General features: G+C 47.5%; 1 protein-coding gene across 5 annotated transcripts in view; it reads right to left on the bottom strand.

The window, feature by feature from the left end:
* Positions 1–24,601, bottom strand: part of SLC8A1 (solute carrier family 8 member A1) — a 114,885-nt gene that overhangs the window by 78,528 nt on the left and 11,756 nt on the right. The gene's annotated exons all lie outside the window — the stretch shown is intronic.

The following is a 24,601-nucleotide window of genomic DNA, read 5'->3' as shown; positions in this document are numbered from 1 at the left end:
CAGCAATATTTAAGAGCGTATACGAAGCCAGCATTTGTCTGTGTTTCAGTCTGCCTTGAAATCCCCTGAGCAATCAGCCCACATGGAGGCAGCTTAAGGAATGGAAAAATCAGTCACTTCTATTTCTCATGTCTTTTTTGTCTGCAAAGTACAATATGCAGTGGGAAAATAGTATCCAAACCACTTACTCTGCAACAAAAGCTATTTTGGTTGTTTTCAGCTTGAGAAAACCAATGATAGCACTTCCTAAGGCCTGTCATGACAGAAGTCCATATGGATGCCTGATCAATCACCTGTCCTCAAATACGATGTTTCTTAGCAGAAACCCCAAGTCCCCAAATGATCCTTTAGTTCCATGGGCACTAAAGAAACTTGCTTACAAGTCTAAGTAACAAAAAAAAATCAATTCCTCCCACTATTACTACTGCAATTCTTAGCTATTTAGTGCCCCACTGCCAAGCACAGGTTTTTAGTCACTTCTTGTTAAATATCCAGAAGGAAAGAGGCACTTGTGCTGCATCTGTGGTTGTGTCCTCCATCTCTTACAGACTGGGTTTGGGAGATCTCAACAGCCAAGGTTTCTGGTCCCCCCTAGTCCTACAGTGAAAACAGAAGAAACAGCTCTCTGCTGCCAGAAATGCCCCTGAGGTCTTATCCAGGCCTAGATGGATAGCTGAAGAAATCTTTATGAAAGCTTTCAATAAACAATGCCAATGGCCTTGGGTTGCAGGTGATATTTCCTGAGCTCTGACAGTGTTAAGATGCACGCTGGTGTTTGGCATAACCCCTTAAAATCACCACCTTGTGCAATAAGATCATTTTTATAAATATCATAGGTGACATTTTAGCTGCTTGTTTTACCTACTGGAATTCCAGCTCACATGGTATGAGAAGTAGTGCCCTACAATGAGAAATAGCTTTGTTTGTGAAAATTTTAGCTCTAGATTTCACATCTGAAGTATTAATTGCCCTTATGGTTGGAGTCTTTCCCAGTTTTCTTTTTGAATATAAGGGATCTCAGATCCTTAAACAAGGCAGGATGAATCACTACATTTGAGTGGAGGCCACTTGCAGCTCTGGCTTAAGGAAAATCACTTTATTTCCTCTAAATGTCCACAATTCTCGTTAGAATAATAATATTTACTATCAGACCTTCCCAAAAATGTCTTGCTTGAAGTTTTTTCCCCACCCAAAATTTATCTTGGAACTACTTTCTGAAAATGTCAAGCCCTCTCTATTCCTCAAACAAAATGTTTGAGTACCACATTCCCTCTGACTATTTTTTACAGTATTATTTTAGTGTTCTTTTTAATTCCTATTATTATTATACTTATTTCTCTGCCATCACTTTACATCCTCACTGTTGCTGAGTCCTACCAATTTCTTTGACTTTCAGCATTTCATTAATTTTTCAAAACTGTCAAAAATTGGAGGGGAAGAATTACTGTTGACTTAATTTTCTTTGCTAAACAGTTTTCTACATTATGAAATGCTACAAGTTACCGTTGCTGTGGTTTTACTTTTCATTTGCCATAGCAGAGATTTCTTCCCATAAACTCAGGGAATTCTGGGAAAGATGGAGGGTAGAAAAAGAGATATTTAAAGAAGAAAGTAAATGAAGAATTTCTTCCCAACCCCTCCCAGGGCCTTGACAGTCACATATGGTCCTATTTGAAAAGATTGAATAAGAGCCAGAAAAGAAAGAAAAGGCAATGATTCTAGGTTTTGGGTTGGTTTAGGGATTTTTCCTGGATTAATCCAGCATTTTCTTATTTCAATACTCTGAGGTTTTGTATTTTTCCAGTTAAATTTCTTTTCGCCCTCTTCAATGAGAGACTATGCAATTCAAACGATGCAATAACTTTTCCTATTTAATATTTCACCAGCTCACCTGGCATTTGCCTCCAAAAATAGGGCTCAGCACTGATTATCTCTGGTTATGGGAATCATTAACTCCCCACAGGCAAACCTGTGTTGTGTATTGTGTCCGAACACAGTTCTGGGATCCTTTGTGAACAGAGACCTGCAAGGCACAGGTGACATCCCCTGCCCTGGTGCTGCTCAGGGGGCACCCCAAGGCTGTGTCCTGGGGAAATGCTGTCCCTAAGGTCAGTGCAGCCCCAGGAAGCCCAGGAACAGGCAGTTTCCAGGTTACAAGGTATTTGTCTGGTGAGATGGCACAAAGACTCTGGGGCTTTATCAGCCTCAGTCAACACACACTATTAATAATCATTACTGCTGCACTGCATATTGCCTGGCACCCTCGGCCAGATTTAGCTCTGCTTTCTGCATCACAGCTCTACACATGCTCATTACCACACAGTTTACAAACAATGCAATTACTTGGGTGATTATTAAAGCTATAGATTATGGCAGAAAGGCTTTTTTTAATCTCTTGAACCATCAGAAAACCTCCAGGCAAAAAAAAACCCCATGGCCATAAACCAAAAGCCAAACCCAACAATAAAGTGATTGTTACGGGGATTAAATTATTTTTCCCCCATACTTGCTTGAGTGTTTGCCTTTTTCCTGGTTACTGGTTATTAAGGATATAATATACTTGCCCTATCCATTCTGGCCCTGTTTTCTGTGGTGAGAAGGGGAGCAGAGTGTGAGCAGGTGGGTGCTGCTGAGCTGGGGAAAAGCAATTCAGGGCAAGTGACCAGCTCAGACAGGGACAGAGAGAATTACTGCCCCATAATTGCAAAGTTTCAGCTATTTTCAGAGCACAACTAAGACTGTCTGCTTTTAATTCTGAAGCATAACTCTTGGAGTCCTTTAAACTGTCAGAATTAAGAGAGGAAAAAAAACCAAAACCAAAACCTGGAATAAGGACAAAGCAAACAGAAATTAACATTCAGAGAACACTCCTGATACCTTTCAATTTCTCATTCTGGAGAGAAAGATAAATGCTAAAATCTTAAGCTCTCCTACTTGCAGCAAATCCTGGCTTTGCAGGGGAACACCATGGACCCACACTGTTTTGGACAATAACGCCATGCTCCTGCTGCCCAGTATCCTGTCCATCCAGCCTGACCAGATGTGCCCTTGTTTGGGCCATCAAATCAATGCTCTTACATTTTTGGAAAGCCTTGAGTCTCTCAGGTACACAGATCAGGACCTCCAAGCCATGAGCAGCTGCCCTGCTCTTCCCTCATAATGCACATTAAGGGACACAGAGTGACTAGGAGGTAGAAGCCAAGGAATATGAAAGACCTCAAGAATTTTTAAAATAAAATAAAATTTAAAAAAAGCAACCAAACAACAAAAAAACTGTGTCCCAAACCCATGAGATTCTAGTCCAGTTTGAAATGCAGGGTGTAGAGCTGAAGCCAGCCTTTCAGCCCAGTGAATGCTAAAGCACATCAGAAACCCTGGGAAGGTCTGGTGATTTCCCCCAGGAGACACTCGACTGAAGCCAGCAAGAGGAGGCTCTGACCAGGACACAGCTGCTGTTTTTCTCCTCCCAGCAGACTCAGGTCCCACCTGTGGGCTGCTGAATTTCTGAGAGCTCACCCCAAAGGCCCTGGGCTGGCAGGGGAGCTGCTGCAATGCTGCAGGCTGCTCCCAGACCCCGCTGCCTCCATTCCTCATCTGCAAGGACAAGATTTGTGGGGGGTTTAGGTTTGTAGAAAGTCTGCAATGTCCTGTGAATGGGATGGTGCTGGCATGGCATTGGATGTGGAAATGCTGCTCCATCACCTGAAGGAATAAGCTACAGTGGGTGCTGGGAGGAGAAGTGACCCAGGCAAGCTGGAGATGCTGGATGCCACACGCAGCAGGGCAAACATTTCCCCCACTGGCCTCAGACACCTATTTTTAAACTATTGCATATGTTTCCTTTCATTACCAGTCATACTCATTTGCTTTGAAGGGAGGTTACAAATAAGGAGAAAGTCCCTGGTTAATTGACTGGATGATTTATTGCATCCTCCCTCTCTTAGCAGCCACACAGGCTTAAAAGCTGCATGAGGAATGGCTGCTCAGCTTTTGTTTGGAAATGAGCAGGGTGAAGGCTAACGTGGAGGAGATGGGAATAACCCCAGGCACTGCCTGCCTGGTTTTTAACTGTAGACAGCTCTTTGCTGGGGAGGGGTCCCCAAAAAGGAGGTCCTCCCTGCACTGTGCTGCTCACAGGTCAAAATCTGTCACTCTGTTGGCAACGTGTCTGGTGTTTACTCTGCAGCATCAGAACTTGCCCTCGCTTAGCACTTCTGAAAGATGTAAATACAGACAGGACAAGTGGGCAGAGATTTTCTGAAATCTCATTTACAGGCACTTTTTCAATGCACAGAAGCACCCTTACTCTCTGCTAACCCAGAGGGCAATTTGTGATGTCCTTAAAGTCAGTTCCAGCAAGTAATTTAGCAAACAGCTTTCAGAAAGGCCAGAAAGTACCACGGAGAATTGGGCTTCCCTGGCAATGAGAGAGAGGGAGGAAAAAGGTAAAAAAAGTCTCAAGGAAAAGGAAAAACAGTATAATGAGTAACATAATGGAATGGAGAAGGGACTAAAGAAGAGAAAGTGGAAACAAAGTTTAAAACAAGCTTAAAAAGCCATCCAGGGAACAGAAAATAAAACGAACCCCTGCTTTCCAACAAGGTGTTCAAATGTCTTGGTTCTGGGTATGAACAGAGGAGCTTGGACAGGCAGGCCAGAGCAATGCTATTTGGAGCAGCTTGCTGGCTTTCCCTAGAGTTTAATAATAGCAACTGTATTTATACGACTAAAATGTTTTTGTTAAAAGGCTAAGTACTGGTATGTCATGCTAGTCACTTTAATTTAAAATAAATTCTAAAAGTTCTCACTGGAAAGGCTTGCAGCTAACTATAAATATATGCAATATGCTGATGGATTTTTTTTTTAAAGCAAATTTATTCTTCTTCAGAGGCACTAAATTGCACAACTGTGCAGCATTTCTGTGGCACAAATTTCCAGGGGCCCCGGGAGTCAGGATTTCTAACTGATCTAGCTGCATTTTTTTTTTTTTTTTTTTAGCCCTACTGCATGTAGTGGCAGCTCTGGCTGGTTTGATGTGGGTTTCTGATACATGAAGAGATTCAAAGAGATAGGTGAGATGGAGAGATAAAGGGAAAAATGAAAAAGGAAGAGTCCTGGGCAGGGTGACAGCACTTTTCATCCCTATTACTCTGAGCATTTGGATGACAAAAGTCCACATTTTACACTTCCTTCCCTTCCTTCCACTGGGAACTCACTGCTGGTGGCCAACAGGGAGCAGAGCCCAGGTGAATCCTTAGGCTCCTGCAAAGTGAAGAGTGCCAGTCCCACCTCCTGTGCCCTGTGTGGCCACAGCAGCAGGCTGCCCTTGGCACTGAGCACTCCCATCTCCTTTGCAAGCCTCAGGATGCCTCTCAAGCCCCAGCTCCTGTAAACCAGCCCAGCCCTGGTCACTCTGGCCAGCAAGGAGAAAGCAGCCAGGCAGGGTGAGGGCTGCACAAGCAGTCCTGGTGAGCCCCTCAGCCAGCAGTCCAGCCTCCAGTGAGCTCTCTGGTTCATGGTGTCCCTCCATCCATCCTCCTGGGGCAGCAGGAGGACGTGCTCCAGTCACCGGCCTCCGCCAGCAGCGGTGGTTTCACTGCAGTTTGGTAAAGGATAATTATGGCAAATTCCTTAGAAGGGGCTGAAGTCAGCCTGCTACCAGATAGCAGGAAATATTTATAACAATCACTTCCAACTGCAGCCTTTCATCTGAAATCTAAACAGAAAGCTGAAATCCCAGGCCTGTAAGTTGATACCTTGGCTATATATGGTCAAAGAACTCCATGGGGGAGAAAAAGATGCTAAGTCCCCAGCACTGCTCACACACAGGGCTCCAAGAAGATCCATTAACCTCTGTAAAATTAGCAAGCCCGTTTCGTCAATTAGCTTTGAAGTATGATTGTCACGCTGTTGCATTAAGAGCTCTGCTCTCCCAGGGATGTCTCAGCATGTCACACTCACAGCCACGTGTACGGCAGGGCGCAGCATTCTCTGAATGCTGAGACGTCCCCCGGCCTCGTGTGCCTGTGACAGCAGCTGGGAATTAAAAAGCAAAAGTTATGGGGTGACCCCCTGCACTCCTGCAGGAAAGCACTGCCAGGCAGAGGCAGGGCGTTCTACAAGACACAGGAACAGAGGAATGGTGCTTTCTGGTATTCAGGCTGGCAAAAAACGAGAGCAAAACCAACTCCTGCATGGAAAGGGACCAAGAAAATCACAAGGCATTGAAACGCATTGCTTCAGACTTTACTAGTGTTTATGACTTATCCTTTTTGAAGGAGTTCTTCTGATAGCAAAAGTCCACATTTTACACTTTTGGGTTTTTTTTTAAGAACTCCCACCACACCTCCTTCTGCACCAGCAGAAAATGAACTGCAGGGCTTTACTCACATTGTGTCCCCCCTGGTGCAGAGCACAAAGTCCTTCTTTCCACCCTGGAGCGTGGGTGGGATTGAGGCATTTCCACTTTGCCCTCCTCTGCTTTTTCCTAAGCATTTGCTGACAGGGACAGGTTGCCCAGGGAAGCTGTGGCTGCCCATCCCTGGAAGTGTTCAAGGCCAGGCTGGATGGGGCTCTGAGCTACCTGCTCTAGTGGTAGGAGACCCTGCCCACAGCAGGAGAGTAGGACTGAGGTGATCTTTAAGGTCCCTTCCAAAGTAAATAATTCTATGATTCTATGGTTCTATGATGTATGTTCAAAACCAGACAGGCCTGAAAAACAGCACTGCAGGCTTTTCTTACGGGGGGAGGATCAGGTTCGTGGCCCCTGAAGAATCAACAGCTCTGACCCTGTGATATTAAAAGCTTTTTCTTGCCTAGACACTGCTGTTCCAGCACAGAGATGGCACCGTGCTCAAAAGCAAGGAGCTGGCATTCCTGCTCTCAGCCTGCTGCATGCAGGCTTGTAACAGCTCACCCATAATGTTAATCTCAAACCAGTCAAGTGAGTTTGCCAACATGTCTAAGCCTTGAGCTGGAGCTCACAACGCTTGGTCCTCATCAAGACATCAGCCTCTGCACTGGACATCTCATAGAGCATTCTGACAGGCATGTGCCCCTGGGGCAGCCTTTCCTTTTCATTGCAGTTGAATGCCTTCCCACTACTCGCAGCTGAATTTCAAGAAAACAGCAGTGAACATCTCAATTAAAAAGCAGAGATTAGAACCAAAAAGTCACGTTTCCTTTCTGAGATCTAACATACTGTCTCAACCTGCTTATTGTTATTAAGCAAACAGCAGCAAATCCATTTCTGCATATGTCCCTGCCATATGGGGTGTCAAAACCATGAGAACCACTTCTATTTCAATACCAACCCTTCTTTGTTTCTCCTTCTGTAACTCATGCTGCATCTCACAGAGTGTGATCATGAAACCACCGACCAACCAACCATATTTTGGTCTGTCTCAGTGCCAAAGCAGCAGTAACACCAGCCAGCTGTGACACAGCAAAGGGTGAGTTCCCAGGGTGGAAACAACCCCTGGATACAGCAAACCTCTCTGCAGTGACTGCAAATAAGGATATGCAGGCTTGAGAGCTACACTTTGAAACAGAACCCTCCCCAGCAGGGGGGGTGTGCTGGTAGTTGTTATTTGTGCTAGTTTTTATTGTGTGGGCTGCATCAGAGGGCACTATTGGGCTCATCCAAGCAGTGCTGGTGCATTCCCAGCAGAAGCTCATCCTGCAGGCAGCACCAGGCTGGACGCACATGCACCACCGCACATCCCACTGCGGCCCGGGGCACCCGAGGGCACCGGGGTATCCTGAATTCTATCCCAGGAAAATACAGCTCATTTGTGACCTCTGAGGACTGGGCCTGACAGACACCAGTCCTCTCTGCAGGGAGCCTGCAAGGCCAAGCCAGGAGAGCAGCATTTCACCTGCCTGGGTAGGCACAGCACATTGTAAGGCAGGATGAGGCAGAGCACAAGACTCCTAACCCTGGGATCATCACACAGAAGTTGAGCAGAGGAAGCTGGAATGGCAGGACAGAGATAAGAGCTTGAAACAGGGGCTCTCTGATGAAAGCCAAGAGGTCTCTGTGGGAAGAAGGGGTGTTCCAGCCTCAGAGGAGGATTAGGTGTAGTGAGGAGTGACCTTGATGCCTGCTGCCTTATGTGAGAGCCCCTTTGCTGCCAACCTTCACTCCACACGCCTGGGAAGCCTGGCCACCTCTGTCCCCAGTGCACACTGCTCCCCCTGCCTTTCGTGCCACAGCCCAACACGTGCTGCTCCAAACACTGCACAGGGACAAATCTGAAAAGAAAGGCCATTTTTTGGAGACATCTGCCAGATATGCCCAAGCACAAGGCTGGAAAGGAAAAGGAGCTGTCCCCAAAAGAGCACAGTGATATTTGCATGCAGGCTCACTCTCCCCAGCTGCAGGAGCAGCCGTCTCCACTCTTTCATGTGAATATGCAGCGTCCTCGGTAGAAATCTGGTACAAATATTTGTTGGATCTTCTCTTGGCAATCTCAACAGATATAACCCAGGGGTTTAGCTACTGGGGAAAACTCTGCAGTCTTTTATACTCCTCTAGACTTCAGAGATGCATTGCCTTTGCAGCTGGGATTTTTGAGATTTCAGAAGAGCTCCTTTGCCAAAAGAGCGGCCATGGAGCCTCCCAACAGGAGCAGTGGCCAGGGGATTAGCCCTCCTGCTCCGAGGCATTTTCAGCCCCAGTTGGGGCTCAGCTGGCTTCCCTTCACAAGGCTGCAGCCACCCTTACAGCTCTTCTGGCAGAAAGGGGAATTATCCTCCCTTCACCTGGCAGGGGCTGCTCCCCAGGCCCCAGTGCCCACATCCCCAAGGCAAAGGCACACCGTGCACCCTGCCAGTACATTCCCCTTCTTCCTCTTGGCCCAGTCAGACCTATTAACAGGATAATGAGAAGAAAGAAGTACAAGCCTGAAAAAAGCATCTCTGATGGGAGCATTTCAAAAGGCAGCCAGTTTCCAGAAGGCAAGAACTATTCTCCATGTCAATTATCTACAGAGATGCAAGAAACTGGATGACAATGAGAAATTAGATAATAAAAGCTCTGATTTAACTCATTAAGTTATGGCTCCAGGTATGTGTAGTCCCAGTGCATGCCAAATTTTATTTATGCCTGCATTGCAACCACCGCTGGAGAGCATTGCTACAAGGCACAGAGCGACTGAGGAAGAAATTGAAGGTAATTTTGTTCTGCAGCTCAAGAAATGTGAGCCATTTCCACTGTCACAGCACGCAAGCAAACCTCCACCTCCCTCTCAATGGAACCTGGAGCAATGTGACTGCATCTCCACAGCAGGACAACGGCCCAGGGCCCTCCCAGCATTGTAAATCTCTGCAGGTCACTCATCCTTAGTGTTGCAATGCAGGTTTCTGTCATCAGGGACAGAAGTAGGCAAAAAAGACATTTTCTTTCATACCAGGTGTTTACTCTAAAATACAAGCAAACAACACCTCTAAATCTATATGGTTTCTCCTCCTCCAGCTTTTTAAATGAAAATCAGGTGTGCTTCTGTGGAGTTTCCAATTTTCCTAAATTTCCCTGAGGGGAGAAAATGCAGCAAGGTACTTGTGGGGGAAATCCTCAATCTAACATTTCCTCAGTTTCTGCTGTTGTAGGAATGACAACCAACAAACATATACAACCTCTGTCCCACAGGGAGGTAAGCCAAATTATCTTCAGAGGCCATCCCCAGCTGCTTTGGCGTATGTAGCTATGTTGCATTTGCACTTTAGACAAATTTGAGATGAAGCCTTTCTCCACAGCCTTTTATGTTATAAACTGATGGCCTCCATCTCAACCAAAACCAGCCTGCAGCCAGCAGAGACATCCCACAGAACAATGAAGAAAGCCTTGCTCAAATACCAAGGTCACCCAGGCTGCTTGGACTCACCAGCAGGCAGAAGAGACCCCCAGGAGACCCACTTCCCTCCCCCTGCAGCGTGCCCACACCCCTGGGAGCATGGCCCCGAGGGAAGGGCTTCCCCTTATGGTGCCTTCCAGCCTCCTAAGGGTTTAAACTCAGCCTGCTGGTGCCAGCTTTGTTACAGGTGTGACATAAACTGCTCTGTCCCAGATCCTGCTTTGCCTGCAGCAGATTCCCACCACCCTGTTGCGTTAATGACATGCTGCTCTTTCTGTGCTGGCAGTCATTAGTGCAGTGGTGTTGGGGAGATAACTGCTGCCAAACCAAGGCCCCTGCTCACAATAGCTGGTGCAAAGAGAACATCATTTTACTTCATTTTTAATGACCCAAATGCAAGCCTAAAGCTACCAGTGTTCAAATGCGTTAGCTGAGCTCACCAGTTCTCCTCTAATTAGTCCATGAGCCTAAGCTCAGAAAGAAATAAATGAATAAAACTTATGCCACAAATCAAAGTGCCTGCACCCAGGCAGGGCTGGAGGGCAGGCACTGCTCCCCACTCCCCGAGGGGGTTGGGGGAGGTCACTGTCATGTTGAGTTCCAGGTCCAAAACTGGCACGTGGCTTTGCCACTTCCACCTGCTCCTCTGCAGGATTTCCCACCACATAACTGGGGTGCTAGAAGTAAATCCTTACTTGCAAAGAGCTGTTGCACAAGCTGCCTGACAATCTATACCTTCCTAATGTATGGGCTTTCACAGAGAGGCTGAGGTGCTGAAGTGTTGTTGCTTCACCTTCTGTCACAGTTGCTGTTAGCAGGGTTTCCCAAAACACTTGGCCTGAAATGTAACCCCCCTGCTTCAGTTTCCCAAGTCAATAGAGGAAAGTTTGGGTCAAAATGCAAAATGAATCTTCTGTGAAGCAAGAAATAACTAAAAAAAAAAAAAATCTGACCACCCCAAATGTCAATTAATTTCTTTAGACTTCCAAATTGGGTTATTCAGGTTGCAGATTTCCCAAAAGGTAAATCTTCCTTCCCTAAACAATAACACTCACACAGATCAGTACATTTTCCTTCACGTACAGGAAAGGTATTTTAAACCTCTGCTCTAGCTGGGAGGGAAGAGATTAACACAATATTAAATATGGAGCTCTTCATCTTATCCTTTTTCTTTCCTCTCTTACATGCACTGCGTTGGCACCAAAACGCTGATGAATAGCAGGAAAATTCAGATCAATTTAGTTCTTCCTTTCCCAGACAAGTGATTTTTCTTGGCAAGGCTAGAAGTACTCTCTTTTCCTCATTGCTTTTACCTTTGATGCCTAGTGCCAAGCCAGGGTTCTCCCTGCAAACACACTGAACATGACACTTGACAGCTTTTTCAAAGTACCTGTTGCCAACCTGAGCAGCACAACCTTGCTCTAAGGTTTGATGGGACAGGGGGTTCTGAGGGGAACCAAGCACTTTGCAGCTCTCAAGTGCTCAGCAGCAGCTAAGAGGAGGCATTCATAAAAACCATTGTGATTTTGGCTCCTCTTTCACTTTTTCCTTTCACTCCTTTTCCAGTTATTCATATTTTACCTCAGCCCACCTCATCCCCACAGATGCATTTCCCCCGTTATCCTTTCACTTCCCTAATTGCTGAGGCATGGGCAGGTGCAGCCCTCAGGTACACGTGCACCTTGAGGTATTTGCATCCCTTTTGGGTGCAAATGGCTGCAGCTGCTGCCTGAGCCCATCTACTCACACCAGAGGAAAGGCAGTGCTGTGGATTAGCTGGCTGAGCTGTGCAGCAGCTGCAGGTGACAAATGAACTGTGCCCGTGAGGCAGAGCAGTGGCTGAGCAGTGCCACACTCCCTCTGATATATAGGATTTATAGGATTAAGTGCTGGTTTTTCAAGCCCTGGGAGTGTGGCTGTGTTTTCCAGAAGGCCTCTGGTTTATACCATGTGTGTGGTTAAGCAGGTTGCTGTGGCTCTCCCTTGTTGCTGGCGCTGACTCTGCTTTTCTCCATTTCACACCAGAAACCCCAGCACAGTATCAGTGTGCCTGGCCCTGAGATTACAGTGACTGGGGGAGGAAATCAGCCCCTCTTGTGCCCCACAACCACAGAAAGAGAAATTATTCTCATTGTGAGCTAGCCCTGTGCCTGTGCCCACAAAGGCAAAGGCCATCTCCTCTCCCAGGCTTCCTCCCAGCACTGCCAAGCCTCTGGCCCTGCCTCACAGCTGGCAGCTAACAGCTTCCCAGCATCTCCCCTCAAAATGCACTCCTTCAGCAGGGTAATGAGCTCCCCAGGTTGAGTCTTTTACTGACTCCCCACAAATCACTGAAAGGACAGACTGCTGGTTTGCCTCATTAGCAAGTGTTTTGTGGAAATCTGTTTGTGTATTTGCAAGACACCAACATGCTCATTCATACTAATGCAGGAATGCTTGAACTGAGAAGCAACTTAAGCCTTCCACCTTTCCTTCCAGCTCTAGAGGACTGGCAATTAAGAGCAATTCTTCTCCCTAAGCATGGCAGCTTCTTCCCTGGCACACCAAGGACCAGACAGGGCACACTAGATATTAGTCAGCATTTTTCTTATGACCACAGCTCTTGGAGCCCTGGGATTCAACAACAAATTCAATTTTCACCTAAAACACAATGAGTGAAGGATGCCCTGAGGTTTTTAGCTCTTGGCACAGCAGAGGAAAACATCACCAGAAAGGCTCAGACAAATAAAATGAGCCTCAATGGCACAGGCATCACTTTTGGGTCTTGTAACATTTTAAGCAGCTGTATCACCAGGGAAGGAGGCTGTTTGTGACAACATCACAGATGTGACTCATGGGCTTTGCACATTGAAAGAGCAAGGCTCTTCATGGGCAGAATGTGGGGGCAAAGGCCAGGCAAGAGATTGTTAAGGAATCTCTGCTGTGTGACCATTCAGGAGCCACTCTGGGAGTCACAAGTGCAGCACCCAAGGCTTCCCCTGCTGGGACCAAAGCCCCTTGGCAGCAGGAGGCTCCAGTGAACCCAGCTTGGTTCCCACCCCACACCCCACTCACACTGTCAGATTCTCTCACTGTCTCAGTCCCAGGTTTCCTGCAGATGTCTGGTTCTTTTCATTTAATCGAGGTGCAGTCACACAGTAACAGCCTGAGCTGATGCCTCCAGGGTCAGTGAAGGGATCCCTGGGCTTCTGCACCCCTACGGTCTGTGCCCCCATTCCCCTCGTGCTCTTTATGCCCCTTACACTTGATATCTGTTTGGGGTCTTCTGCTTGTTTATTTGGGTTCTGTAGAGTCTCCAGGGGACTGGCCACCCCCAGGCAGTGCTGCAGGTCCCTGTCCCCTTTGTCAGACAAAGGGTTGGTGCCAGGTCACGGCCCCTTGCCTGAAGTTCCAGTTCTTTCCCCCACCCCAGGCACAACGTGCAGCTCCCACTGCAGCTGCACAACAAGAGACCTGCACTAGGTGTGCTCCTCAACAAGAACAGGCGTCAAGGATGCAGGAAAAGGAGCCCTAGGCTTTCACCTGTGCTTTTCAAAGCTGCTGCCTTCAGAAGGCAGAAGCCCTCTGGCACTTTATATTTACAAATTAAAACAGGAACCACTTCATTCGGCAGCCAAGGCTGAACTAAAAGCCTTCCTTAAGGGTTTGAAGTTGCTGAGGAAGAAGAATTTTGGATAACTTGAGGCTGGTTCTGCAGTTCTAATCTGTCAGATGACATGAATCCATCCAAGCTTTCCCTCGTCATGATTCTGCATTAACACCCAGCAGCAGCCATGGGATGAGAGCTGCTGCTGCAGTCCATGGAGCTTTCAGCTGGCTCAGCTGGCTCAGCTGACAGGGAATGTTTGAGCACAAGGCAGGCACTCTGCAGGGGAAGCAAACTGCCCTCCTGGCTTGAAGAGGACAGGTGAAAGGATCAGAAGTCAGGGACTGTATATGGGATGCAGCAAAGGAGCAGGGAGGGGAAGTGGTTGCTTTAGTGGCTGAAGGGAACTTGTAGGAAAATAACCTAGATAACTTTGCAGGATTTGTGGAGCAAAGGGGAACACTGGCATGGTGCTCCCTGGAGATTCTAGGATACCCCTGGCTGGCAGGCACAGGGGCAGGAGATTTTTCTCCTGCACAATGGGAGAAAAGGGCACAAAGGTTGTTTCTCAGACCAAGTATTTACAACCCTCTCTGACTTCCCCTGCATTCTCAGGTCTGCCTTTCCTTAGGTAGGTGCCTGCAATGGCCTTGCTCAGCTGCATGTAAGAGCAGAGCAATCTCCCTTTCTGTTCCCAAGACCTGGGTTCCCATTACCTGCTCTAGGAGAGGAGGGACATGGTGCAGCAATAAAGAGGTGGTGGTCCAAGGGAATTTTCCTAGTTAGTTCTTCTCTTTAGGTGTGTTTCCCAGGTAAAGTCTGATAAGCATAGCCCCTAGCCTACCTCTGCCTTCAGATCTGTTCATTAGCACCTTTGGGAGGGCTTTCCAGGAGTGCCGGTTCTCAGGGGGCTGAGATACGGTGCTTTAATTGTATATAATTAAATACTGCTCCCTTATCTAGATTTCAAAGTTTACTGTTGGGGTTTCAGTACCAATGCTCTCTTCTCCTCTAATTAGCTTCCTTAATGTGTGCAGCCTTGCTTTTTCCCCCACGGGGACAGGGCTCTCCTGCAGGGAACCTTGGATTGCATCTAATTATTAGCAAAGGAGACAGACAGTGACACTGCCCCTGCCCCAGGTGTCCCTTGAGAGCAAGGAGCTCAGAATGGGTGGCCACAGGGAAGCTGTGCCATGTGTGCATGTGGTCTTTCTGCTCCATCTGTAGGTTGCTTTGCATGTTATCCCATCACAGGTTCATGGCAGAAGATCCTGCTGGACAAGGGGCCACCTGACTGAAGTGCAGCTCACACGAGGAGCACTTTTGCCTGGCTAGCACATAGCAAGAGGAGAGAAGGAGTTCCCAAGGCCTCATCTGACCCAAGGTGTATTGAAAGAGACAATACACCTGATACCTTCAGTCAGTTTTTGGGCAGTGCCTTCTAAGCTGTCTTCTGCTGTTGATAGAGGCCACCCACTCCCCCAGGAGAGAGCCACAAGGATGGTTACCCTCCTCTTGAATATCTTCAGGATATATCATCTGTCTCATTCATTGCAAGAGCACAGTGTTCTGAGCTCAGATTTGGCTGGCAGGTCATAATGGCACCTCCTGACTTAGTTGTTCCCCTCCCACTTGAATTTGTGTTTATGACTGCTCTTACACAAGCACTTTACAGTGTCTTGCTTCTGTTCAGGCTAATTCACATCTCTGTAAAGCCCCATCCTACCTCTGATAACACTTTCAAACTATTCTATCTGCAAGCTAAAACACCAATTTTCTCTTTCCCATGCCCAACAAGCTCAATTTCAAGACAAGCACCTACTGAACACCTTTTCACCCCCCTCCAGTGACACATTTCTCTTTCCAGACAGATTAGCCCCCTTCACCCCAGTGGCCCATTTAGCCAGGGCTTGCTTATGACAGTGCTAAACAAGACAACATTAAAAGCCCTTCTGAAGCTCAGTGATATGACAACACTGCTTCTCCTTTACCCAAAAGGCTGGCATAAAAGGAAATTAGGTTGGCTTGATAAGATTTGTTCTTGACAAATATATGCTGGCTGTTATTCATCTCCTTGTTATCTTTGAGGTACTTACAAATAACGTGTTGATTTATTCTAGGCTCTTTTAGGTACAAAAGCAGACCTAATCTGGCTGAGCTGCTTTTGAAGGCAGCTTCTGAGCCTGCCTGCACATGTCACCTATTGGCCAGGAAACCTTCCAGAGGGACTGCTAAGAGCCCCCCATGCACTCCCCTTACAGCACGAGGCCAGAATTCCCTGTGCCTCCTGTTCTGGGGACAGGGCATGCTGTGTCATCTCTGTCCTACACCTCAGGCCTCATGATCACAGACATCACAGAGGGGCCTGCTTCTTGGCAGAAGCTGTTGTTCAGCTCCCTTCTCCTTTTCCCACTGCATTGCTAAGGCATGAATGTCCACAATATCTCCTTCCCATCTAATTCTTGTCCAGTTCATGCTCTGCCTGATTCTGACCCAACCCTCCCACACTTTTCTGTTACAATCCTCCCTACTAAACTGACCCATTTTCAGATTTTTGTAGGAGTCTTTCTGAGTTCCAGGTCACCAGAGAGCTCATGAGTCAGGTAAATCTCGTGCTACACTTCCCTCCTTATTCCCAGGATGATATATGCCTGGGGCATTGATACAGACTATGTTTAGATTATTTTTGCCCTGTGTAGGGGTGATATCTTATTCCCCTTGGTCCTGTAACATACCCAGTCACTGAGGAGGAAGATAAATTTCAATAACCAAACCTAAAGTGTGAATGGAAATCTACTGAACCAAGCGAGCACTTGGCTCCTGTGCAGGTAAAACCTGCTCCCTACCTGCCTGAGCCAAAGTAACAGGTTTTGTTTCAGATCAATCCTCCTCTTCTCAATGAAACCAGGGCGTCTCTCCCTTGCTCTCTGCAGCTCAATTCATTCCAGACTCCCTGCAGAACTGGATTTTTTCCTGCCTTACACGCTGTGACAGGGCTGTGAATTTCAGTGAGGGCTGTGCAGCGTGAGCACAGTGGCACTGCCGAGGGCCGAGCGTGGCTGTGGCCAAGGACAGACACACAGCTCCTGGGAGCACAGTGTCCACAGGCTCCAGACAGGAGTGCTGCCTGCCCTGGTCCTAAGGCATGCCAGAAGAACTCATCTGCTGCCTGCCCTGATCCCAAGGCATGCCAGAATAAGGCATCTGTCACAAGGCTGCTGCTCAGGATGCACGGGGGAGGTTTGGGGGCAGAGGGTGGCACAGCCACGGCCACATGAGCAGTACAGAGATGGGAGGGCAAGCACCAGGGAGAGGGCCAGGCAGGGGGATGCTGAGAGCCTGCTTGGCAGTTTTGAGGGCTGCTGAGTGCTCATGGATCCATAGTTTTCTACTCCAAATTGTTTGCAAAAACCCACGCGTAACTATTTTGTTCTTTAGGATCACGTGTCCTGACAAATTAAACCAGGAGCACACAAGCACATCTCAAAGGAAGGAAGCAACCAAGTTTGGAAAAGAACTCTGAGCAAATCAATCCCTTTTTGCCTTCATGTCCTTCCTATGTCCCAGCCAGCGAGACAACAGCTTTGCCACCTGGTGACAGTGCATCTAGCCCTTGGGACAAGGGTCTCCTGCAGGGTGTACTGGGCTTGTGGTTGAATTAGAGCCATATTGCATGGCCCCAAAATAGCACAGTGTGTGACAAGCACACATCAGTGTTTTAATGGGAGCAAATAACCAGAGAAATCACTCAAGCCCTCAAAAGAAGGTTCCTGATAACAATGCCATAGAATTTAAACCATTGCTTGAAAAACTCCAAAGGTAGTGTCTCTGCACTGGACTCCACTCACTTGTGCCCTATCCCTGCACCCAGCCATCTGCACTCAGGGGACCTTTCCCTGGAAAATACTTTGCTCTGAGGGGGCAGGAATATGTCATCAGTTCCATCTCTCTCCTTCCAGCACCCAGCTGACAGGGATCCAGCCATGCCCCCCATTCTTTGTTATTGCTTTGTTTCTCACTGCCAGACACATTTGATTGTTACTTTGATTGTGTAGGAAGCAGTCCAGACATTATGGAAATGGAACCATATAGGGACTGGGCAGAGGAGGCTCATGCTGGTCACCCTCTTACTTACACAGCAATGGGAATATTTTCTCTCTTACACTAAGATATTTTTAAAACAGAGAATGTTGTTACTGTTTGTTGTCACCCAGGATCCAGCACTGCCATTCTTGGAAACCAGCACAGTGCTTCTAATGTCATTGTCAGAAACTTTATTAGTAGAGTTTTTGATATCTCCCAAGATGTCCTCAGGCTAAGTGGCATTTATGACTTGGAGAGGACTGACCCTAACTCCAGCCATGCTCAGGACTGCAAAGAGGAACACATACCCCATAGTACCAGTGCAGCGAGGCCATGCACACACCATGGCAAACACTGTGGCTGTGAGACGTTGCTAACCAAAGCTCCTCATCCAAGAGTATTGGGAAAACACAGGTGGGTCAGCAAGACCAGACTGTGAAGGTTAAGCTAAAACAGTTCCCCTATGGTGCTGGAGAAGAGGGGAAGGAGCAGACACAAGGGATAGGATAGGTGACTTTCCCCTTGCATGGCAGTGATGTGCATGTCCTTGCTAGTGGACACATGATTTTGTCCCTGGTGTGAGCAGAGTCAGTGGAGACACACAGAAACCAGCTCCAGACATGGAAGACTGGGTCTGGCAAGGGCAGGGCAGCATCACATCCCCCTGAGAGCAGAGAGCTGGCTGATCACACTCACTTGCCTGCAGCATGCGGGATGCTGCCTCCAGGCTCAGCCTCTCCTTCTGAGGAGGGGCTGCTTCTGACTCACTCTGCCAGGTCCAGCTTCTCCTCTCTGTTTGGCTTTGGATGGCAGCAGATGTTTCTCTGCCTATCTGTACAGATGCTTGGATGCTGGCTGTGGTCAGCTGTCTGCTTTTTGTCCTGTCACTCTCATTTTGAGCCCACGGATTCAGCCCTGCTGCTGGAAGAATACCGAGTGCCATCCTCTGAGTTCAAACCCAAGGGCAAAGTGTCACAGCAAAGAAGTCTACTCCCAAGGCAAATGCCCAACTTGAACTCCAGTTCCATTGGGATCCTGTGCAACAATGAATTACCTCTCCCTGCTCAAGGGCTTGCCACAGCCATGGATTTTGTTTGCACAGCTGGGAGAGGGAGAGATGCCTGTTCTCTTGTAAAAACCTGCTGGTGCCAATGCTGCTCCCAGTGGTGCTCAAACACAGGCCAGGGAGAGAAGGGTCTGCAAAAAGGAATAGGACTCCTCCTACCTCCTATTCTTGTCTCCCCATCAGGGAGCTGTGGAGCAATGCTTCACTCTGAGATAACTTTCCTGTGCCAACAAGCTTTGCTAGGGCTGTTGTTTTAACTTCTTAAAACAAGACTAGATCCCGCATTTTGTGAATCACTACAATGCATTTAATAGGTAGCCTTTTCATAAGGGAGCGCGGCGGATGTGTGCACAGGCCCTGATGAAGCTAATAACTACCTCTCAATGGCTTTCAGGGAGTTATTACATATTTAAGATCCAAGCTCCCTTAATCAACCACAGAGATGCAGCTGGCAGCAGTAAATTGCCAACAACAGTTCATTACAAATAAGGAAACATTGTTTTTCCAAGGACAAAAACTGTGTCAGTTCCTCAGCTAACTCCTGTCCTCACCCTTCTCCCCCAGCCACTCACCCCCAGTGATGTGCTGGCGCAACTTGCTTTGTCCAATAACATGACTTCACTGCCTAATCCCCTCCACAGGGGACATCATGCAATCAAGTTCCTGGATTTCCTGACTTATTTGGGCAAACAGCACAGTCTGCATCCCGTGCTCTGTACCCTCCCTGAGGGAGCCAGGGGCAGGAATTGTCCCACACTACCATGATGAGTGCCACAGGAGTGCCCGCAGTGGCTTCACCCTGGTGAGGAAATGAAGTCATGGGACACTCAGAGACACAGCTGTGAGTTTGCCCTTCAGGGGCCTGAGACCTGATGGGGCACTTGGGAATGAGTTTTTCAGCACCTGCCATGTCCTGGGCACAGCACAAAGGGGAAGGTCTGTGGACATCACATGGCCTTATTCCCTTGCTGTCTCCTAACAGCGATGTGGTTGACCATGCAGCTGAGGCAGGAGCACAGCACTTTAAGAGAGATGCCCATGCCTGGGAGATATTAAGACCAATATTTTAAGAGTCTTCAGGAAAGACTAAACATTGTTTGAACAAAGAGGAGAAAAAGAAAAGACAGTTGACCCTGTTAGAGCTGTATCTTCCCCTCTGAAGAGGCAACAACCAGCTTTTGGTCTTCAGGAACCAAAGAAATTATGCATTTCAGGCCCAGAGAACTTCTCCTCCTCAAAAGGGAAGCAGGCCCCATCCATGTCCCAGTGTGGTGCAACACCCCTGCTGTGGGCCTCGGCCGGGGCCAGCTCCCCAAGAGGGATCCGTACTGGATGGGCAAGGAAAACTGGGTGCTTCTGCCAAGGATCCAAGCTGGCCATATCTGTACTGCCTGCAAATCCCACTGGACCAAGGATCCAAGCCCTAGATCCAGCTGGCCATGTCTGTACTGCCTGCAAATCCCACTGGGCCAGGCAAGACTTCCAGTGGTGAGGGGAGAATACTCTGCAAAGCCCATGCTGGGCCCTGGAAGCAGGCCAAGCAAGAGTTTAATCTTTGTTTGGTCTCCTTTGATATCTCACAGTGTGCTGCCAGACATTAACCCTGTGCAAGCTGGGCCTGTGGAGTCAGGGGATGCACATTGGCCCAGAGGAACAGAGTGGGACCACAAAGAGGAAGAGAATGTGCTCAACAGTGAAACCTGAAAAAGGGAATGTTTCTTTGCTTCCCTTCCAGCCTGGTTCACAGCATTCTCTCTGCCACATCAGAAGACATCCTGCTCTTCAACTGCATCCTACTGCAGGGCTGCTCATGCTGGAGGCTTTACTTTTTTCCTCTGAAGCTGCAAGCCACAGATGAAAAACTGATATAGAGGCGTTCCAGGGCTGAGTCAGGATATTATTTTTGCTGTTTCTTTAGAAATTCCTGACCCAACTTCTTTTTGGAGAAGAAAAGAAAAGGGGCACTTAAAAAAGCAGTACCACTTGGTTCCCTCCTGCCACCATCTCTATTTATTGACACTGACATTTTTAAAGGGCTCTTGGGAAGGAGCCTATGTGGTTTCTGAGGACACTTTCCCAAAAAAAATCAGAGAATGTAACTGATGGTTTGTGTCTCTTTTAGTATTCATCTCCTAAATTTATGCTTCCAGAGAAATGCCAAAACTGACTTGGACAAGTAAAATTCAGTGGGCAAAGAGTGTCATTTCCTAAATCTGCAGCAGACATGTTTTATGAAAACAACTAAACTGCATATTATGAACAGCAAGACCATTTGACATAAGATTTTCCAGGCATTTACAGGTGTGAGTGCATAGGTGAAATATGAGTTTAATTGGTTGTCCATATGTACCATCTTCTTCACTGACGTTAATGCAGTAAAATATTTTCTTTTGGGGTGTGTGTACAGACATCTGGAGTGCAGATTGTAACAGATCTCTAGTTACAATGTTATCCCTAGAAAAATGGTGTTTTTTGAACATGAAAGAACACGCTGCTTTCAAAGGGCTTTGCAGTCACATCTGGAAGAAGTGCTCCTCCTGATGCTGAGACAGAAAGGAGAAGAGCTGATGGGATATCAGCTGAGGGAAAGCTTGCTTCCTTCTCTAATATAGGAAGCTGGACTTCTTTTGAATTATTTAGCATTCAGTCAGCAGATAAAAATACACTGCCTGGATGAACCAGTGACCTCTTCTATGATCACAATAGCTGTAGTAGCTGGGGGGGCAGGAAGGGCTACAAGTGCACATCTTCCCCATGTTCTCCTGCAGAAAGCTTCAATCATTAATGGAGGTGCAAGACAAGGCTGGAGCCACCTTGTTGAGGCTGGGCTCAGAGGAAAGGCTCTCTTACACTTTAAATCACAGCACCCACACTGATATCTCAGAGCCCCAGGTACCTGTGCAGCATCACTGAGAGTGACCTTGCTCAGACCCCAGCCAGACACCTTTTTCCACGAAGCTTGGAACAATGGGCCATGCAAACTCCATCTAAAAGCTGTTTATTTAACCTAACATGCATCCATTGAACACACAAGCTGTGCTCCAGGAACAAGGAGCAGAAAAGCACCACTCCAAGAGGCAGTGCTGGGTTGAAATGTTCCACAGGAGGACCAACATCTTCTCCACTACACATCTTTTTTTGGTAGCATCAGAATGAGATGTTTGATTAAATGCACAGGAGCAGCATGGCTTCAGCAGTTAAACTGCTATTTTGTGTATTCTGGGAAGGGGGGACATCAACAGATTGCAAAATGGGAAAGTCTCTCTGGACACTGCAAACAAACAACATGTTACATAATTAGGCCTTTTGGGAACCAGAGGAAGGTCTCCAGAAGATCAGGGCCCTCCCAGCGCTTTCTAATTTTACTGGGACTTACCAGCAAGCCAGCCCTCTACTAATAGAGGCTTGTGCATGCTTTTCTTTCATTTTCATGTCTCCCTGTACTGCCCTACCTTTGTTATTACTGCCCCAGAAAAACACATCTTACTTTTATCAAGCTGATTCATTCAGACTTGAATGGCAGAACTGAAGAGGCACTAAAGACCTTTAGAAAGGGCAGCAAAGACATCTGTTGGCCATCAGAGCATGAGAAAACCCAGAATTTTAAAACTTTATTGAATCCAGTATGCTAGGGAATTGCACCATTCCATATAACCATGGCTTAACTGAAGTACAGCACTATCAAGCGATGACAGAGCAAAAAGTCTTTAGCTCCATAATCCACATATTGTGCTAGTATATATTTATTGGAGCAAATTCTTCCAGGGGAGCATGCCTCTAAGCAGCAGCTCAGCATCAGGAACCCTCTGCCTCTGTGTTGTCCTAAACTCGTGTCCAGGCAAAACATGGACCTGGCAGGAAATCTGCCAGTGAGATTGTACCACCCAGCACCTGAGCATGGACTGTGGCAGCTGAGTTTTAGATTAATAGCTGAGCTTTAGATTAATACTGCCTTTGAGCCCATGGATAGATTGGAATATGTACCATTGGTTTCATTCTGCCAGTGTCCTCTCCCACCTGAATGGAGAGAGCCCCTTGGTCAACATCTGTCCCTGCAGTCACCACCTCCTTACACTTCTGAGGTGCCGTCACTCACTGTGATTCCTGGGAGGGGCAGTTTAAAGACAATAAGAGATACAATGGCAGGCTTGGGTTTCTGAGAAAGCTCCTTTCCCCTGCTTCTTGCTGGCTGTGCACATTCTGGCAGCTGGTAAGAAGAGGAAGGAGGAGGCTTGCAGCCCTGGTGAGGGCACACCAGCACAGATCCCACAGGATGTGGTCAGCTGGCTTCCAGCACACCCCTTGGTTACTGGGCTGTTGGCAAAAGTCAGCAGTGAACAGCTCAGAGGAGGGAAGGCCACACCAGGCATAGCAGTACTGGGAAGAACACCTTGCCTCATCACAGCCCAAGCACCAAGGGGCAGCACAGACACAGGTCTTGGATGAAGGACAGCACAGAGATCCTGGCCACAGTGCTGGATCCAAGGCAAGGCATATTCCAAGCCTCTCTGAGCACTGTTACAGAGCCTGTGGTCGTGTGTTTGGCCTGCCATGTAAACATGTCACATCCCATGGGAGCTGGGAACAAATGGCAAAGGCTAACTGCCACTAGCCCAGTTTTGGTAGTGCTGAGTGACCTGGATAAAAAGCAAAGAGCCTTTGGGAGATATCCTTATAGCCTAGTTCATTGGATCTTTGCAGACAACTCCCTGCTTCTCCCAAAATGATAAAAAAAATTCAAATAAATGCATTCCTCTCTACTACATTTATCATTCAGGAGTCAGGAGCCATGTGCTCTCGACCCTTGTGTGAGCAGCATGTCTGTTGTAGCCTCCAGAGCTACAACATGGTAGAGCTGTGAACTTTTTGCTCAGTTTTTCCTGGGAAGTCAAAATCCCAACTGGTATAAATTCTGCCTGAGAACTACAAATCACCTTTTCCCCCCTGCCATCTACTTCAAGAAGTTTTATGAAGAAGTTTCATTCTCCCTCTGCAGACACAGCAGACACAGGTGACAGACAGAACACAAGGACCACTCTGGGCACACACCATGGTTTGTTTCAGCTCCTGGGAGACCAGCAGCACAATAAATAACACCCAAGCCAAAATTTCGCTCTCCCTTTACACAGCAGTGCCCTTTACCAGTTACTTCTTTCAGTTCTACACAGTGTTTTTGTGCTACAGAACTTAGTCCCTGTTGTCTGCAAACACAGAATTCACTGTAGGAAGAGCCTCAGACTGGAAAAACACAGCTCCCAAACCTTACTCCTTCCAGAGCACCAGCTGGGCAAGGAAATGTCTTCATGACATACCCAAGGATAGATGTTTTCTACTGTGATTTATTGAGCAAATTTATGCTCTCCACATATTGTAATAAGGCTACAGCACTAATAATTTCCCCACCATCCAAATAGCAACACTCAAGAGCAGCCTCCAACAGCTTTCAGCCTCCTTTTTTACTTGCAAGCAGCTGAATGTGGCTGCAGTTACATCCTTACCATGAGGCTTCCCTGCATGACAGCATTTTTTCAAGACGCATATTGGAGAATGACCCAGGCCTGCACTCTTTAGAACAGGAAGAGGTGAAGCAACCTTCACCAAAGCCCTGAGCAGAGCATCAGTAGGACAGCTGAGACCCAGTACTGGATGATCTGAGCCTCAACAGGAAACAGGAAGCAGGTACCACAATTCACACACTCAGTTCAAGCCCTTTGCAGTTCAGGCCCTCATGCCTGGGTGGGGTTTGTTCTCTGCTCTACTGCAGAGCTGTAGAAGCTGCAGCAGAGGCTGTAGAGATCTGCTCAGTGCATGGCTACAGCTCCCAATCAGCTCCACCTCCCTGCTGCTGGAGGGCTGCAGTGCCCCTGACCAGGCATCACTCTCCAGTCTGCTGGCAAAGCAGGGACACAGCAGTGTTTCAGGCTCCCCACAGCACCTGAGGCCATTCATGGCTTATTGCAATGCACTGGCACCCAAACACCTCCAGTGCAGCTCTGGGAGATAAGTGCATTT

This window comes from Molothrus aeneus, chromosome 3, assembly GCF_037042795.1.
Source record: "Molothrus aeneus isolate 106 chromosome 3, BPBGC_Maene_1.0, whole genome shotgun sequence".
Classification (NCBI taxonomy): Eukaryota; Metazoa; Chordata; class Aves; order Passeriformes; family Icteridae; genus Molothrus; species Molothrus aeneus.
Note: the sequence above shows the minus strand (reverse complement) of the source record. Positions and strands in the feature narration are given on the sequence as shown.